General features: G+C 45.4%; 1 protein-coding gene across 6 annotated transcripts in view; it reads right to left on the reverse strand.

Moving 5' to 3' along the window:
- FAT3 (FAT atypical cadherin 3) overlaps positions 1 to 18,974 on the reverse strand; it is a 745,380-nt gene that overhangs the window by 283,141 nt on the left and 443,265 nt on the right. The window lies entirely within an intron of this gene.

The raw sequence follows: 18,974 nt of genomic DNA on the forward strand, positions 1-18,974 counted from the left end.
CAAAAAAGCACTTTCTGCAAACTCGACCCAAAAATGGGTGTTCCTGCTTGGTTAGGAGGAGTCACCTAGTTGGTCATAGGGAAGGGATTTAATAGTCTGTGGCCTCTAGGAAAGAGCCCTGAATACTTCCTCCTGCCAGAATCCCTGGCATCTCTTCCGACTTGTCACCCCTGCTTGAAGTCATCGTTACGGCATGACATCGCTTCAGACCAACTATTCAGGAGAGGCACAGGCGATGCCTGAAGCTAGGGATAGGTTTCTGGTCTAGTGCCACAGACCACTGACGTGGCCGCTGGACCATGGTCCCGTGAAAAATTTTGCTCAACTTTTCTGATAACTTCTGGATTATCAAATATTTAGATAACTGTACGGCTGAAGAAAAGTTTGTAAAATGAACACATTTGGATGAAAAACCTAAAAGAATTAAGAAAAAAAATAAAATCCTAAATAAAATTGAAAAAAATAAATAAAATCCTCATACCAGCTTTATCCTCTGCAATCTAAACACAACTAAAAAAAATAGTCATCACTGAAAAAGCTGGTAAAATTATTGGATGTGTTATGCAAAACGCATGCCTTACACTTTTTTTTATTGATGACCGGCCTGTCTTAAAAGAACACCATTAACATTCCTTTGCAAATATTCCCCAGGTTTAATACATGGGTCTAAAGGTTAAAAATATTATACGGAGTATTGAGATCCTAAAAAAAAAGTCCATCAGAGTCAAAGAGGGTCAGTCGTCCAACATCTGATGGACGTGGTTATTACACCGTAGGACCTAGCGTCCTCAATTCCAGTCAAAAAGTCACCACTAAGTATGTCAGTAGCTGGTTATTAACTATTCCCTGTTCCCGTCTGCTTCCTAGAGTAAGAGGACAGCGCCTAACGGAGCAATTGCATTAAATACATGCCGGAGATGCGGCCTCCGGTGCCATCCTCTGTGTTGACAGCTCTTGTCCGGAGGTGCTTTTTATAAAGAGGATTAATGTCATTGCACTAAGGGCAGCTCATAGCTCTGTGTGCCGCCGGTGCCCACATTGAAGCTCCCGTTATGGAGTAGTTTATGACTTCTCGAGTCTGTATCTAGAGCCGCGGCCAATTGCAGTGCATTCGAAGGGTAAATCTGAAGACAGACACTATGTTTATATAGTCAGCAAAACATAAAATGCTGAGGCCGGAGTACAGCTCAAAGAAAAAAAAAATCCAAAAATTGATGTGTGGTTGTTGGATAACTGGAAGACCGCATCCAGATTGTTCCTTCATATTTTCTAGGGTGTAGGGCAGTGGTCCCCAACTCCAGGCCTCGAGGGCCGCCAACAGTGCAGGTTTTCAGGATTTCTTTAGTATTGCATGGGTGGTAATGTGAGACTAAGGAAATCCTGAAAACCTGCACTGTTGGCGGCCCTCGAGGCCTGGAGTTGGGGACCACTGGTGTAGGAAGTAAGTATCAAGGAACTGGGTGTGGTTATCGAATAGTGAAGGGCGCAGTGAGAAAATAATACTGGGAACCCCCTTTCTTTACCAGGCAGAATAGTCTTTGGTTTGGACAAACGTTTGCTAAACCCTTTGGCCAACTTCACCAAATCTCACCAAGCAGTTGCAAAGGATATGAGGGCCAATGGTGGTTGGGATTTTTGGATAAGCTCATTATGCTGAAGGTGTCCCAAAAAATGGCGATATAGAAAGACTTGGCACTTGAGTGATATATGGTTTGGGACCCTACTTGTGCACCTTACCTTGGAGTGCCAATATCTTCTAGCTAAAAAATGGTGATGACATGGAGACATCCCCAACAATCAACTGATCTGTAGGGGTTCCATGAAAAAAGGGTAAATGAAAGGGACTTGCTGACCTAGGAATACCCAAAAATTAATACCCAAAAATTAAAATTATTTTTCTATCTACTGGCTAACACGGTACCAAGATATATTTCTTTCCTGTATCAAAAATTAGATGAACACCCACTACTTTTGTTTTTCTTTTTCCAAGCTTTAACCCTTTCAGCCATGGACATGACTACATTTTCCGAATTATATCCTAAATCCTTGAAGAGTCCTGACAAATTAGGGACTATTGGCAATCCATGTATAGAAATGTTCCATGTAATACCGAGTCTTCCTTCAGGAGACTTTTCTTATATTTCTAATTTTCCAGATTTCTTATATTTTTAGTTGTTCTCTATTTTTTTCATCACTCTGGTACATACCCAGCTTGGCACGAATGGATGTAATATCTGCATTTTTTCTGCCTAGATTTAAACCGGGAGCATTGTGATTTTCTACTAAATCAGTAAGAACATAATTGACCTGTAAAAATACGCTTTGATTCCTACCTACTTCATTAAGTAGGAGGTATGAGGACATTTGCTCTGAAATAGCTGAAAAATATTGGACCTGTCACAAAAAAATAAATCAGGCTTCAGAATCAAATAACTGAATATTTTGCATTTGCACATAGCCATGGATGTATTATTAACCCTCCGTCACATACAACTGATCTGACAGGCGCTTCTCTTTTACTTTCATTTCTCCTTCCTCACCAGATTGTGAGGAAACCCCCTCCCTCCAGGTAGTCTCCTGTCTCTTGAAGGTCTGTGAAACCCGATATCACAGTTGGATTTCAGAGCTTCAGGGGAGAGGATATAGCTGCACAGATCTCTCAGGCTCATTGTATGTGAATACGTCACATTCAGTAAGGTTGGTATTTTATGTTTTTATTCATCACAATAGTTTATTTAGCTTGTTTTATGAATGTATAGCACAAAATGTGAGGATATTTCATAGAAATAAGGGAGATTTTATAAAAGAAAGTGTGCTGCTCAGGCATATACAGTAGTTCCCTAACATATTCCTTCTCTTGCTTCAGATTATCTGCTGAAATGGAGAGGAAAATGTACAATTTATCCAAACAACTTGATGTTGAGGAAGTAACAAACATGCTGTTAGATGATAGAGACCTCACACTGAATGAGGATTTAGGAGAGGAAAGTGAGATTGATTCTCATGATGAGGTGGAAGAATGTGTCCTGGATTCTGAAACAGAGCAAGATGGTGACAGTGGTGAGGATGAAGAAGTTGGATCATATTATATTGGAAAAGATAAAAATACTAAATGGAACAAGAAGCCATTCCAGAAAAAACGTAGGGAACCTTTAAACATTATTACTCACCTTCCTGCAGTAATAGGAACTGCACGTAATGCAAAAACTGCAGTTGAATGCTGGAACAGTATATTTACAGATGACATTCTGGACTCTATTGTCACATATACCAACCAATATATAGACATTATAAAGGACAAGTACATCTGCAACAGAACCATCAAGCCCACAGATGAAATAGAACTGCATGCTTTTTTTGGATTACTGTACCTTGCAGGAGCTTATAGGGCAAATAGACAAAGTTTGGAGGAACTTTGGGGTAAAGATGGGGATGGAGTTGAAATATTTAGCCTTGTTATGTCCATAAACAGATTCAAGATTCTAATTCGTTGCCTTCGGTTTGACGACAGAACTACCCGAACCGAACGCAAAACACATGACCGACTTGGTCCAATTCATGATATATTTCAAAGATTTGTTGTAAACTGTAAACAAAGTTATTACCCTGGAGAGAATCTCACTATTGACGAAATGCTCCCTGGTTTTCGTGGTAGATGTGCCTTTCGTCAATATATTCCATCAAAGCCAAACAAATATGGAATAAAAATTTATGCCCTTGTTGATGCCAGTAAGACCTACACTTACAACCTGGAAGTTTATGCAGGAAAACAACCAGAAGGTCCTTACTGTGTGAGCAACAAACCCATTGATGTTGTAAAAAGACTGGCTGAACCCTTATTTGGATCAGGTCGCAATATTACAGCTGACAATTGGTTTACAAGTTGTGATCTGATTGATTATCTGAAAGTTCAGAAGCTGTCATATGTGGGAACTGTAAGAAAAAACAAAAGGTAATTGCCGCCACAGTTTGTAAGTGTGAAAGAGAGACAACAGTACAGCAGTATGTTTGCATTCCATAATGGAAAGGCTTTAGTTTCCTATGTACCACATGCCAAAAAAATCGTACTTCTTCTATCAACACTTCATGATGATGCTGCCATCGATCCTGGGACTGGGGCAGAAAAAAAACCGGAGATAATTACATTTTACAATGCCACCAAAGGGGGTGTGGATACAGCAGATCAGATGTGCTCCACTTTCAACATCAGCAGAAACATCAAACGCTGGCCAATGGTCATATTTTTTGCTATGTTGAATTTGGGTGGTATAAATTCACAAGTAATTTATCTTGAAAACAAGCTTGAACCACTCCATAGACGATTGTATCTGAAAAAATTGGCCCATGAACTAGTACTTGGAGAGCTACGCAGGAGAAGCGTGAAAACAATCGGTATCCCCTCTCGCCTTCAAGTTCAGCTCAAAAGGTTCCGCCCAGAAGATGATGGTGAAAAGTCACCATCTGCACCACCTCACAAAAGAAAGAGATGCACCACCTGCCAAACGGAAAGCGGAACCAGAAGGCTTTCAAATTATGAATGTCTCAAATGTCATAAAGCAATTTGCCTGACACATGCAAAAATGGTGTGTAATTCTTGCTATTTGCTCTGCAAGTGTGACTTTTCTGGGGAAACCTCAGCATCTACTTCTGATTGAATATGTTTTTAAAAGTACTTAAGGTACCTTAAAATTAAGTTTGTGTTCAAAAATTTTCTTTGTACATTTTTTTGAGAGAGTCGAACTGGGGACTATTTGGCGGGAGTTTTGAAAAGTTTGTATTTCATAGTAATTAGTTTTATGTTAAGTAAATGTTTTTTTTTGCAACTGATTATGTGTAGTCTCTTTTATTACATCCCTATGAAGGTCACTGATCACTTTTAGAGCACTGAAATTGCAAACATTAGATATTATAGGTATTTTTCCAGCAGGCGCCTGACAGGCACATTGTATGTGAACTCGTTAGTCCGAATATTGTATGTGACGGAGGGTTAAAGCAAACACAAAATGTGAACTGTCATGCAGTACTTATTTCTACCAGTAGATGGCATGTTAGAAATGTAATCCTCATCCCTGTTGAATGTCAGCATGATTCCCACAGCTCACCAAGTGGTCAGACATGGTATTGCATGTAAGACATAACAATAGTTTAAAGAGGTTATTTCAGTACCAACATCGATGAAATATCCCAAAAAAACTTGTAGCTCAAAATGCATCACCTCCTCCTATGTTAGCTTGGCTAGGCTCTTTATATATGGCTCCCAGTCTCCAGAGCACAAGTGAATAATGAAATATTTTTGACAAGCTAATAGTAGAGCTCCACTAACGAGCAGGAGGAGAGAAATGCATGTCATCCTTGGAGAAGAGTGGTCAGGATCTTCCTTACCAACCACAATACAAATTTTTTGTCTATTTTTATTTTATTTTTATCTCCTGCATTTAAACTTTAAGAAGTGTTGCCACTAAGGACACATTCACAGGTCAGTATTTTCCACTTATAAGAAAAACAGACTGATTATTTTGATCGGAGTGTGGTTCGAGTTTCATCATTTTTTTTCTTATACGTGGAAAAACTTGCATAGCCGATTTCGATCTGATGCTTGGATCAAAATTGGACATGTCTCCGTGATTATCTGCGGGCTGCACGGTCTACGAAAAACCACACTGTCAATCTCCCTATTGAAGAAGCTATACGCGAAACGCGCGTCGGGGTCGCTGGCTGCCGCGTTGTGACCACCCACCCAGGTTTGTGTGCACTTGCACCCTATGTAGACACTATGCCTATTCATTTGCCCAAGGCTTAATGGCTAGATAGTCCATGCACAGCACTTGCACCTTATATTTGCTAGTACGTTTACTTGCCTGCCTAGGATCTAATGGTTAGTTAGCTCAGCACAAGCACTTTATTTATGTCTATCCAATTTATTTAGGATTTATTACCTGGACAGTTTAGCATAGGACTTCTGTTGCTGACCTTGCAATATGGTGCAAAATATTACATTTGGCATATATGTATATACATCTTTATTATGATGATGAAATCCTCTTTATAACATCTTTTGCACAGCACTTTATTTATTAATCATGTATATGTCCATTCAATAATATTCTTCAACCGATTAGATTTATTTAACTATTTGGACACTACACATATTATGTATGGATTATTTTTTTGTTATATAATTTGGATTCATCTGTGACCTGTATGGCTTCACACCGGCGGCTACTCCTGTTTTCCATCTCCACCATTTTTGTATTTTTTAAAGAATTTGTCTTGTCTTTTTATTCATTACTAATAAACATTATACATTTTACTTTGGCTCAGTAGTTATATTTTTCCCTGTAGGTTATTTTAGAAATCCTAACAGCAAGTGTTCAGTTTCACTACAGCGTCATCACAGGGGGAAATTAAAGGGACTCTGTCACCTGAAATTGTCCTCCATAGTACACGCCTGCGCAAGGCAAGATTGCCTTGCGCAGGCGTTTACTACGGAGGATATAGAATGAACTTCAATCCAATATTGCGGCCAGCATGCAGCCAGCGGGTAAGGAAAGGGTGAATCAAACACCCGAAAACCCCGCCCCTATGGCTGAAGATTGTTCCCTCCAATTTCAGGTGACAGAGTCCCTTTAAGCATTACATATGGTCCATTCCATTCTATGGGTACTTTGTACAATGTAGAACGGGACCAGTCCTCCAGAGAGGGAGACGCTCTTCGTAATTGACTCTCTATTTTGGCTTAGAGACGAGTATCCAGAACAGAAGACCCTCGCCCTCTATTGACTCAGAATTCTCTACCGGGGTCTGTGAAAATGTGTTTTCTGTATTAGACAACCCCTTTATGATGATAGACCTGTTACTAAAATGCCAAATAAATAGGCAAAAATGATATTTGCCGAGGTGGGAACCTACAGGTCTGGCAAAAGGAGAATGATTAGATTTATCTAAACCTGTCTTATAGAGGAGAATGCCTACATGAAACAAGACACTCGACCCTCGGCGCCCGCTCCTGCTAAACAGGACGATATTATCAGCCGCCATCTCTGAAGTCAGTGACCTCACGTGTTTATATTCAGAGCGACCATCAGATTCCAGCCGAAAATCTGTTTATTGTGGATTCTTTCATCTGTGGCTACAAGACGCGAGATAAGCCGCGAGTAAGAGGCGCTCACGTCCCTTCACCCTTCGCTACGCTACAGACCTTTTCATTTTTCCTCTTAATCTGCCAATTTTAGGTGCGGGCGTGCGGCAACTAATAAAAATAAAATGAAATTTCCATTTTTAAGTCAGTGGGATAATATAGACCGTTGCCAGACTTAATTTCCTCTCCAATCTACGGGCTTGCCTATTGACACATTCGAGAGCAAATCCGATCTGGACACAGGTCTGTTGACGGAGGAAATATATTTCGGCTGACAGTGGACGAGGATCTCGAGGGAACGGCGACGGATAAATCTTGCAAGAGCTATTTGACAGATTTAAGCGTCTCGCTACAAAACAAACAAGTAGCCGGTCAATAAGGATCTGATGAAATGGAACTTTTGAGTCTCCTGCCAGTCAGGACGGGATTTTAGGAAAAAAAGAAAAAGAAAACCACCAAAAAATATACAACAGTATCAATAGAAGATATTATGTCCTCACATATTTCTGAGGGTATCTATTGACCTTCCCAGTTCCCACCCTTCTACTACTAGTGAAGCAAAAACCTTGGAGAAAAAGGTGGATCCAATACACAAAGTCATTGTGTGTCTCAACAGGTATATACAATTTGCCCCCCTTTGGTTCACGTGAATTAGTAAGTTTGGGGAGGAAGCTAGGACCAATGCAACCCAAAAAATCATCATATGAAGCCGTTTAGTTGCCCCAGCCTCACTGCTAGTGAATATGACGCATTTAGCTTGCGGAATGTGATCTGACCAACATAACATAGAAAGTCATCATATATCCTATAACATATACAGTTTTAGCCCCCCATCCAGTGCTGGTGCATGTAGAACAATAAGCTTGATGTATGAGGAGCTTACGCTGTTTTTTTTCTGGTTGGAGAAACAACTTGCTGCAGCGGAAACCTCCCCCATAAAGCTAACCGTACATATTAAGTAGCTATTCTCCCGTTAGCAACTTTCCCCAACACCCCCAAACATTGAAGCGCTCTAATCTGGCAGAGACTTATCTACACGCTGAACAAGGTTGTCTGTTGATTCTTCTCTACCCTGACATCATCTTTTGGGGGGAGACTCAGGAGGTCCTCATACACTTTAGAGGAAAATCGGTAAGCTTGGCTGACATTTATCGATTGGCTATGGGGCTCTAACCTGAGACTGCTGTATACGGTACATTTCACATGTACAAACACCTCACTCGGTGCCTCCTCTGCTCAGATCGGCGTTCCATTCATCCTGCTTCCAAGATATCCACCGCATGGAAATTCCAGTGGTAAGTCTAAGCCATGCCTTTTGACTTTTCTGCGTTTTTGATATCTGCAGTGTGTCAAATCTTTCAGCGTTTTTGCAGCCTTTTAGTTCACCCTTAAAAAGCAATGAAAAATTGCAAATCTGCCTTTTGCATTTTTTGTACCGTGTTTGGGGAACAAAACAAACTTTATTAAACATATATTGTGGACAAATCACATATGTAATCTTCACCCCCCCCCAAAAAAAATGCACCAATAAAGCTGCAAAAACTGAGAAAAACCCTGTTGACCATAGACTTATTAATTCTGGATCTTACCTGCCCCTTAAATTTGTAGGTTTTTGGCTCAGCAGATACATATCTGATGGATATGTTAGGTCCTCCTATATATATGGTATATCTCATTTATTAGGGATGAAATCAAGGAGGCATTACTGAGGATGGACCATCTGGAGAACATCTGAGGAGCACAAAGTTCCTCCCGATACTTCAACGGCGGCTAATACTCTTCGATAAGTTGCATTTTTCATGTCCATGTTGTCGGTGGCTCTCTTATATATTACACATGTATTGGACGATTTTCTTGGGGGTCAGGTACTGTGACTGCCATTTATTTTCTGTTTGCATTAGTGTTGAATTATATGGAGAATTATGTAATTTTATTTCATATTTTTGCTACGTGACTTTCCAGGAACCTGAGCACTGCTGAATACATTTGTATGTGGCCGAAGAACGTCTCCGTCATAAATCCCAAGTCTGCGTCCCTCTTATGTCAGCCTTTGAAACTTACGTATCAAACTTAGCAAAAGCAACGAGCTGACAACAAGTACATGGATTATGCGGGTTGTCAAAGCCTTTTAGACGCCTTTTAAGTGTCAGGAGGAACTGGGTGGCCTTCAGATGTTCTCCAGGAGGTTCGTTCTCGGCAGTGCCTCTTGTTTTTCATTCCTAATAAATAAAATACATTTTGACACTGGAAATTTGCAGGTAGGGGGTCGCTTTACATAAGAAATACTACTGAAAATAAAGAGAAAAATCAAGCTGCGGTCGGTTTCCTCTGAACATATGAACAGCCCTGGATGCCCAAGGCACAATTTTATATTATATATTTAGATGACATTGTGTTTCCTTAGAAAAAAATGATTTACAAAACTGGTTAAAAAAGGGAATTGTCTGTGTGTCGCTTGGTTATGTAAGAGTATTATTTGGGTATTGTGACGACTCAGCATCAATGAGGAAAATCTGACCACCTGTGCGGGGGGTCAACCATTCGTAATTATGCCAGACGTACTATTTCTTGTTAAGCAAATCAAGGGACATAAGCCATTGTTTCGTGTGACCCTTTTTGTATGTTAATTTGTAGAATGCCTGCTGATTACATTGCATCAGCGCCCTGCAGCGTACTAGTCTACATTATTTGGGGACCAATTATACAGACTAATTGATCTAGCGAACAATGAAGGAATAGCCATGATTATCTACCCCCAATTCTGTGGAGCACAATGCCCTGAAATGGGAGCTAAGAGATATAAAAAAGGACCTGCTCATGTTACCGGTGTTTTCTACTGGACTTCAGGGACCATGCTTCCAGCTGGCGGATTACAGTACTGTTCCACTGTCCAACACTGAGCCCATTAATTCGCTTGGATAACCTAGGTTGGGACAATCCGGTCACCTGGCCACATACCTATCTGTGGTCGGTCAGGTTCCTAAGCTTGTCGCTACCTCCTCTCAGTGGGTGACCGCCAAAAGTGGGTGCTGCTGGTTGGCATAGCTGGTGCTGGAGGCCCCAAAGTTGTTTAGGTTCTAATCCCTGGTAAGCCAGCAGAAGGGTGAGACTCTCACTTGCACCATCTTGAGTCCTTGCTGGGAATGCAATACCTACTTTTAATTGTTGGGGACCCAATAAAGTTTTACTGGAGGGTGGTACTCTCACTGTGTGTGTTGTCTGAGTAGTGTTCTGCCCATGGGGAAGGAGTGCGGGAGTTCAGTGGGATGAGACCCGGCCGTGCGGTGTTTCTAAAGACAGCCAGGCCAGCAGACGAGTGTACCCTCGTGTCTCTACAGGTATATATTAGTATTCTAAGTATGGATGAGTCTCACATGGCTATAAATGGGTATCATATGGCTATACATGGGTATCAAAAGAATATATCTCTATAACATGGGTATTTATGAGCATGATACGGGCATAAATAGGTATTATAGGTTATACATATATGGGTATTATTTGGATATTCCATTGCTATAAGTGAGTAATATAGGGTATTTATGGGTACACATACAGCTCTGGCAAAAGTTAAGAGACCACCACATCAAATCCCTGTCATGGGCAGCCCAATCTCCAGACCTGAACCCCACTGAAAACCTGTGGAATGTAATCAAGAGGAAGATGGATAGTCACAAGACATCAAACAAAGAAGAACTGCTTACATTTTTGCTCCAGAAGCCATGTGAAAGACTGATGGAAAGCATGCCAAGACACATTTGTATTTTTAATGTATTTATGAGTATTATATGGCTAGAAATGAGTATTATATGGATATGCAGTGTTACGCTACTGTTTCAGCCTCTGCTGTCAGGCCTTCTACGCCAGATCAGGTTGCGGCATGCCACAGAGTAGTCAGATACTTGGCATCTTAACTACGGTACTACTTTAGCTGGTCTCTGCTATGCCATAGTGATTCATCTGACCTATTCAACTCTGCTGCATTGTCGGGTTCTGCTACATGTCCACATTAAGTCACCTCACCTACTTAACTCTGCTTCATTGCTTGGCTCTGCTATATCATAACACTCAACCACCTGACCAACTCAATTTGCCTACAATGCTGGTCTCTAGCACATTGCATTATTTATTCACTTCGATTACTAAACTCTGCTGCACTGCTGGGTTCTGCTACATCACTGGTCATTGTTACTCAGGACTCTGTGGCAAACTATGCATTACCACAAAGTCTTCTCCGCTATGCCGTTATCTTCACTATGCTTCATCGGTCTCCCTTTGCTGAGTCTCAGACTTCCTTGTAGTCTACTTCTCTACTCCTCCAAACGCCAAGCAGCCATTACAGCTTCCATTATTCCTTCCTTTCCGCTCCGCTGCACCGCCGCATCTGTCCGTGCTGCTCATCTGGAACAAGGGCTCAGACAATCCACTTCACCATGTGTATAACTATATGTGTATTATATGGGTATTAAATACGTATTTTAAGAATATTTATCCACTTTTAAGCAATAAATGTGCAGTATATGGATTTGCATGGTATCATGGGTATATGTGGGTGCACATGGCAGTGCCAGGGTGCGGCACTCCGCGGCAGCACTGGGGATCCTAGAGAGAAATGGCCTCAATGTAGGTTCATCTTGTCCCAGTTCCAGATCACTTTTTTATACGAATGTCATCATGCATCATGTTGCTGTGTTTCAGCCCTTTCCCGAGGTATGGCCGTCGTAAAATCCAAACACACCGGAAATAAGTGTTTGCAGAATTCCATATCCATGTGTTATACTGGAGATTTACACAACAATAAAGTGGATGAAATCCAGTTTATACATCGGGTTTATTTTCCATTTAATATCCACATTCTATAACTTTATGGCTGGGACTAAATTGTAATCGGTACCTGGCTGACGCACGGATTAATGCGCGTACAGATCGGTAATGCAAACCTGCACGTCGTCTCCTAAATCAGCGCTGGCCCCGTCACTGAGCACTTCCATCTGACTGATGGATTCTGCTCTTTGTGAGATGAACCCGCCATATACAGCAGCGCCTCAACTTTATGTTTATTCACTTCTATAATCATATTTCACACTTGTCTAATGCCAAGTGACATATGATCGGACCGTACACACATTCAGGCCGGGATTAGCACAATTCCATAAAGAGAATCTGCTCCTTATTTCACAAAGTTGTTTGCGGATACAAGACTCTGCATTCATTTATTTCTGATCTTAATATTCACTATTTGGAGAAAAGTGGTGTTACATAGGTCTCAATCATTGAATTCAGGTTTTTCCGTCAAACCATTTCCCCTGGAATATAACATCCGACCCCTCGCCTCCGGTGTATAATACCTGGCCCCATTTCCCCCTCGTATATAACATCCAGCCCCTCGCCTCCGGTGTATAATACCTGGCCCCATTTCCCCCTCGTATATAACATCCAGCCCCTCGCCTCTGGTGTATAATACCTAGCACCATTTAACCCCTGGTGCATAACATCTAGCCCCTTGGCTCCAGTGTATAACATGTGGCTCCATTTCCCCCTGGTATATAACATCCGGCCCCTCACCTCCGGTGTATAATACCTAGCACCATTTAACCCCTGGTGCATAACATCCAGCCCTTCGGCTCCAGTGTATAACATGTGGCTCCATATCCTCCTGGTGTATAACATCCAGCCCCTCGCCCCCGGTGTATAACATGTGGCTCCATTTCCCCCTGGTATGTAACATCCGGCCCCTCGCCTCCAGTGTATAATACCTGGCACCATTTTCCCCTGGTATGTAACATCCGGCCCCTCGCCTCCGGTGTATAATACCTGGCACTATATTTCCCCCTGGTATGTAACATCCGGCCCCTCGCCTCCGGTGTATAATACCTGGAACCATTTAACCCCTGGTGCATAACATCCAGCCCCTCGGCTCCAGTGTATAACATCTTGCTCCATTTCCCCCTGGTGTATAACATCCAGCCCCTCGCCCCCGGTGTATAATACCCAGCTCTATTTCCCCCTGGTGTATAACATCCAGCCCCTTGCCCCTGGTGTATAACTTCTGGCTCCATTTCCCCCTGGTATATAACATCCATCCCCTCGCCCCCAGTGTATAATATCTGGCCCCAGGGCCGCCATCAGGGCATTACAGGCATCACTGCCGTATGGGGCCCGGTGATGAGGAGCCTGACATTTTTATTCAGGCTGCGGCTGCCAGTGCCACTGTGCTGTGCCTGTCTGTAAATGAGCCTGTTGTACCTTTAAGGCGGCCGGGCCCGCGGTGCATCATGAGCCCGCCCGCCGCAAGTTAGTGACATCACACGCTGCCCTGCTCCACTTCCTCATTCCGGGACCAGAGCAGAGCAGCGTGCGGCGGTGTGACACCACGTGGACGGCGGAGGGAGCAGAGAAGAGGCAGCGGGGGCCACCGGACGACGAGGGACCCGGCGGAGGAGAAGAGGCAGGCGGCAGCGGGGGACCGGCGGAGAAGAGGCAAGCGCCGCCGGGGGGGAGGGGGGGGGGGCAGAAAGCTGGACACAGGGGGGGGGGCAGAAAGCTGGACACAGGGGGGCCCAGGGCAGTAAAGCTGGACACAGGGGGGGCAGAAAGCTGGACACAGGGGGGGCCCAGGGCAGTAAAGCTGGACACAGGGGGGGCAGAAAGCTGGACACGGGGGGGGGGGGGGGGGCCCAGGGCAGTAAAGCTGGACACAGGGGGGCAGAAAGCTGGACACAGGGGGGGGCAGAAAGCTGGACACAGGGGGGGGGGCAGAAAGCTGGACACAGGGGGGGCCCAGGGCAGTAAAGCTGGACACAAGGGGGGCAGAAAGCTGGACACAGGGGGGGCCCAGGGCAGTAAAGCTGGACACAGGGGGGGCAGAAAGCTGGACACAGGGGGGGGACCAGGGCAGTAAAGCTGGACACAGGGGGACAGAAAGCTGGACACAGGGGGGGCAGAAAGCTGGACACAGGGGCCCAGGGCAGTAAAGCTGGACACAGGGGGGGGGGGCAGAAAGCTGGACACAGGGGGGGCCCAGGGCAGTAAAGCTGGACACAGGGGGGGCAGAAAGCTGGACACAGGGGGGGCCCAGGGCAGTAAAGCTGGACACGGGGGGGGGGGCAGAAAGCTGGACACGGGGGGGGGGGGGGGGGGCAGAAGGCTGGACACAGGGGGGGGCCCAGGGCAGTAAAGCTGGACACAGGGGGGGGCAGAAAGCTGGACACAGGGGGGGCCCAGGGCAGTAAAGCTGGACACAGGGGGGGCAGAAAGCTGGACACAGGGGGGGCAGAAAGCTGGACACAGGGGGGCAGAAAGCTGGACACGGGGGGGGGGGGGCAGAAAGCTGGACACAGGGGGGGCCCAGAGCAGTAAAGCTGGACACAGGGGGGGCAGAAAGCTGGACACAGGGGGGGCAGAAAGCTGGACACAGGGGGGGGGGCAGGGCAGTAAAGCTGGACACAGGGGGGGCAGAAAGCTGGACACGGGGGGGGGGCAGAAAGCTGGACACGGGGGGGGGGGCAGAAAGCTGGACACACAGTGGGGCAGAAATGCTGGACACACAGTGGGGCAGAAATGCTGGACACACAGTGGGGCAGAATGCTGGACACACAGTGGGGCAGAAATACTGGACACACTGGGGCAGAAATGCTGGACACACAGTGGGGCAGAAATGCTGGACACACAGTGGGGCAGAATGCTGGACACACAGTGGGGCAGAAATACTGGACACACTGGGGCAGAAATGCTGGACACACAGTGGGGCAGAAATGCTGGACACAGTGGGGCAGAAATGCTGGACACAGTGGGGCAGAATGCTGGACACACAGTGGGGCAGAATGCTGGACACACAGTGGGGCAGAATGCTGGACACAGTGGGGCAGAAATGCTGGACACACAGTGGGGCAGAATGCTGGACACACAATGGGGCAGAAATGCTGGACACACAGTGGGGCAGAAATGCTGGACACAGTGGGGCAGAAATGCTGGACACAGTGGGGCAGAAATGCTGGACACAGTGGGGCAGAAATGCTGCACACAGTGGGGCAGAAATGCTGGACACAGTGGGGCAGAAATGCTGGACACAGTGGGGCTGAAATGCTGGACACAGTGGGGCAGAAATGCTGGACACAGTGGGGCAGAAATGCTGGACACAGTGGGGCAGAAATGCTGGACACAGTGGGGCAGAAATGCTGGACACAGTGGGGCAGAAATGCTGGACACAGTGGGGCAGAAATGCTGGACACAGTGGGGCAGAAATGCTGGACACAGTGGGGCAGAATGCTGGACACAGTGGGGCAGAATGCTGGACACAGTGGGGCAGAAATGCTGGACACAGTGGGGCAGAAATGCTGGACACAGTGGGGCAGAAATGCTGGACACAGTGGGGCTGAAATGCTGGACACAGTGGGGCAGAAATGCTGGACACAGTGGGGCAGAAATGCTGGACACAGTGGGGCAGAAATGCTGGACACAGTGGGATAGAAATGCTGGACACAGTGGGGCAGAAATGCTGGACACAGTGGGGCAGAAATGCTGGACAGTGGGGCAGAATGCTGGACACAGTGGGGCAGAAATGCTGGACACAGTGACAGGGGCAGAATGCTGGACACAGTGACAGGGGCAGAATGCTGGACACAGTGACAGGGGCAGAATGCTGGACACAGTGACAGGGGCAGAATGCTGGACACAGTGGCAGGGGCAGAATGCTGGACACAGTGACAGGGGCAGAATGCTGGACACAGTGACAGGGGCAGAATGCTGGACACAGTGACAGGGGCAGAATGCTGGACACAGTGACAGGGGCAGAATGCTGGACACAGGGGCAGACTGTGAGACCCGGGGGCAGAATGCTGGACATTGGGGCAGAATGCTGGACATTGGGGCAGAATGCGAGACACCGGGCAGAATGGAGATACGGGGCATGATTGGAGACACGGGGCAGGATGAAAGACATGGGGGCATGACTGGAGACAGATGGGGGAGGATTGGAGACAGATGGGGCAGAATGGAGACACAGGGGGCATAATTGGAGACAAGTGGCAGAATTGCAGACACAGGGGCATGGTTGGAAACATAGGGGGCAGAATGGAGACATGGGGCATGATTGGAGACACTGGGGGCAGAATTGGAGACAGATCGTGCAGGATCATGGGGCAGGATGGATATGATGGAGACAGTCAGATGGGGCCGGATGGAGAGATCACATGGGGTGATCATATGGGGCAGGATGGGGAGATCATATAGGGCAGAATGGATACTCATGAGGGCAGGATGTGAGAACATATGGCTGACGCCAGGAATGAGACACACGGTGGCCAGGATGGGGAATATTATTACCATAGGGGCTAATTTAGGGATATTATTACTGCAGTGATGTATTTTTTATTTTTTGAGTATACTGTTTTAAATGAGGGGGCAGTCCTGTTACTGTATAGAGTGATACTATGTTGCCTCTTTTTCTTCATGTGGTGTAATGTAGAAGTTGTGAAAAATTAAGTAATGTATTCTACAAGCGGAGCTCGAGATAACTGTGTTATTTCCTGCAGAAACGAGTCCTGGCTGGATGAAATGATGGTGGTCTGTGCTGGATGAAAGATGAAGGACTTCACCTAGAGACGTCACTGGTGAGTCAGTGTGTTACCTATACACTGACACTATACACTGTATACTATATACAGAGCTCCTGTGTATAATTTCACTAGTGATCACTGTATTATCTGTACACAGACACTGCATACTAAGTACAGATCTCCTGTGTATAATGGCACTTATGGTGATAGTATGGTGCTTTTTTTTTAATTACTGATCAGAATTGTAGTATTCGGTCACTTTGTGGTGGTAATATGTGGTCTGGTCATGGTGTTGTGGTATTTGTTCCTTGTATGTGATATTATTTGCTCACTGTGGTGGTAATATGTGGTCTGGACATGGTGTTGTGGTATTTGTTCCTTGTATGTGATATTATTGGTCATTTTAAACATTGAAAAATAAATAAAAATATACCTAAATTGTATTGCATATTTTAACAAATATTTAATAGGTTACAGTAGAGTAGGGCCCGGCCAAAAGTGTCTACCGTGTTATGGTGGCGGCTTAAAAAATCTTTTGGCCAAAACAAAAGCTGCTGGCTATATGTGTGATCTGGTGATGGGAACTGTTAATGTGTGATAGGTGAGAAGTGGAGTTTTTCCAAGAGAGAGCGGTGGGACTGTGGACAGTTCGAGGGGTGGAGCGTGGAAGCGGGGCTGGGGTGGAGCATGGGTGGAGTCTCAAGGGGACCCCGAAAATTTTGCCAGTATGGGGCCCCGAAATTTCTAGTGGCAGCCCTGTCTGGCCCCATTTCCCTTGGTGTACAGCATCTGGTCCCACTGCCCCTGTAGTATAAGATCCAGCTCCATTGCTTCCCGGTGTATAACATCCGGCCCCTCACCCACGGTGAACAGCATTTGGCCCTGCGACACCAGTGTATAGCACCCATTACCCCCGGTGTATATTATCCGTTCCATTGTCCCCAGTGTATAACGTCTGTGCTCATAACCCCTTGGTGTTAAATTTCTGGCCCCTCGCCTTCAGTGTATAACATACAGATTCTCGCCCCCAGTGTATAACATCCTTACCCTCGCCCTCGGTGTATAACATTCGGTCCCTTGCCCCCTGTGCATAACATTTGTCCCCTCACTCCATGTATAACCTTCGGCCCTTAGCCCCCTATGTATAACATTCAGCTCCAGAGCGATCCTGTAATAGGAGCTATCGATGTAACAAGTCTGTTCATGACATTTCTTCCTCCTAAATCTTCCCCATCATCCATAAGTGTTATTTTTGAGAAGTGGAAATAGCTGCAGCAACTCGGCCAATAAGTGGAGACCCCATAATGTTACAGAGCGGGGGGCTGAGTTCTGAGAAGCAGAGGGAAGAAAAGTCACCAAGGCTCTGTTGACTCCATAACTGCGGGGTCCAGACCACCTCTGGCATTAACAACATCACAAACACTGCACCCCCACTGGAAACTTTATGGCTTCGCAGCTGTACCAACATCACCAAGCACAATGCCGAGTGTCAAATGGAGTGGTGTAAAGCCTCCACCACTCGACTCTGGAGGAGACGTATTCTGTGCAGTGACAGATCACAGTTCTCTGTCTGGCATCTGAGGAACGAGTCTGAATGTTGTGGATGCTAGGATAAAGCTACCCCCTGACTGTATTATTGTATCATACAATTATTAGGTTCTGTAGAAGGACGTAGATCTGGGAATTTATTATGATGGAATATAGGCTGAACTGGATGGACAAATGTCTTTTTTCGGCCTAACTAACTATGTTACTATGTTAATTTGGTGGAGGAGGGATAATGCTATGGTCTATGACTGCACCCAGTGCACAAGGTCAATACAGACATGGTTGGAGGAGTTTGGCGAGGAAGAACATGTCCAAAGCCTGGAATGAACTAGACAGGAGATTGTGATCCCGTCCCCTCCTCCACCGTGAGTGTTTGACTGAACAAATCCTCTTGTCATGGTTTATTTGGAAGTTTTGGCTGGTACCTCAGGGGTTAAGGCTTTTTGGCCTCTCTCTGGCTTTAAGAGGGCTTTAAATGGCCTCAGATGGGTTCCGGTCTTTGTCAGTTATACTTCTGCCTGCTTTTGTATGTTTCCTGTTATTGACCCGCTTCTGTCCCTCATTTTCCTTTTGTCTATTGAATCGGTACTGCTCATTCATTTGCCTGGTTACTGACTTCTGCTCCATCCTGACCCATTTGCCTGTCCCCTTGGTACATCTGCTGCCCTCTCCGGTTTCTGACACTTGGCTTGTATTTGATTCCTCCACCTCCGGTTCTGCCCCTTGCAGTC

This window comes from Ranitomeya imitator, chromosome 3 (genome assembly GCF_032444005.1).
Source record: "Ranitomeya imitator isolate aRanImi1 chromosome 3, aRanImi1.pri, whole genome shotgun sequence".
NCBI classification, from domain to species: Eukaryota; Metazoa; Chordata; class Amphibia; order Anura; family Dendrobatidae; genus Ranitomeya; species Ranitomeya imitator.